The following is a 1,078-nucleotide window of genomic DNA, read 5'->3' on the forward strand; positions in this document are numbered from 1 at the left end:
GGCTCGGGGTAAAAGAACCCACGGCGCCGAAGGCGTCAAGGAACACTGTGCCTAACCCGGGGGCATGGCTAGCTTGCTAGCCGTCCCTCGTGTTGCAAAGCTATTTAATCCACACGACTCTCGGCAACGGATATCTCGGCTCTCGCATCGATGAAGAACGTAGCGAAATGCGATACCTGGTGTGAATTGCAGAATCCCGCGAACCATCGAGTCTTTGAACGCAAGTTGCGCCCGAGGCCACTCGGCCGAGGGCACGCCTGCCTGGGCGTCACGCCAAAACACGCTCCCAACCACCCTCAACGGGAATCGGGATGCGGCATCTGGTCCCTCGTCTCTCAAGGGGCGGTGGACCGAAGATTGGGCTGCCGGTGTACCGCGTCGGACACAGCGCATGGTGGGCGTCCTCGCTTTATCAATGCAGTGCATCCGGCGCGCAGCTGGCATTATGGCCTTTGAACGACCCAACAAACGAAGCGCACGTCGCTTCGACCGCGACCCCAGGTCAGGCGGGACTACCCGCTGAGTTTAAGCATATAAATAAGCGGAGGAGAAGAAACTTACAAGGATTCCCCTAGTAACGGCGAGCGAACCGGGAGCAGCCCAGCTTGAGAATCGGGCGGCTGTGCCGTCCGAATTGTAGTCTGGAGAGGCGTCCTCAGCGACGGACCGGGCCCAAGTCCCCTGGAAAGGGGCGCCTGGGAGGGTGAGAGCCCCGTCCGGCCCAGACCCTGTCGCCCCACGAGGCGCCGTCAATGAGTCGGGTTGTTTGGGAATGCAGCCCAAATCGGGCGGTAGACTCCGTCCAAGGCTAAATACAGGCGAGAGACCGATAGCGAACAAGTACCGCGAGGGAAAGATGAAAAGGACTTTGAAAAGAGAGTCAAAGAGTGCTTGAAATTGCCGGGAGGGAAGCGGATGGGGGCCGGCGATGCGCCCCGGCCGTATGCGGAACGGCTCTTGCTGGTCCGCCGCTCGGCTCGGGGTGTGGACTGTTGTCGGCCGCGCCGGCGGCCAAAGCCCGGGGGCCCTAGGTGCCCCCGGTGGCCGTCGTCGGCACGGCCGGTACCCGCGCGCCGAA

At 62.2% G+C, this 1,078-nt stretch overlaps 1 non-coding gene across 1 annotated transcript; it reads left to right on the forward strand.

Annotated features, from left to right (window-relative positions):
* Positions 1 to 115: 115 nt before the first annotated feature.
* LOC119346117 lies at positions 116 to 271 on the forward strand. Its single transcript, XR_005167372.1, has one exon. It is a non-coding gene; the product is annotated as a 5.8S ribosomal RNA (ribosomal RNA).
* Positions 272 to 1,078: the final 807 nt, after the last annotated feature.

The sequence above is a fragment of the Triticum dicoccoides genome, unplaced genomic scaffold (assembly GCF_002162155.2).
Source record: "Triticum dicoccoides isolate Atlit2015 ecotype Zavitan unplaced genomic scaffold, WEW_v2.0 scaffold40266, whole genome shotgun sequence".
NCBI classification, from domain to species: Eukaryota; Viridiplantae; Streptophyta; class Magnoliopsida; order Poales; family Poaceae; genus Triticum; species Triticum dicoccoides.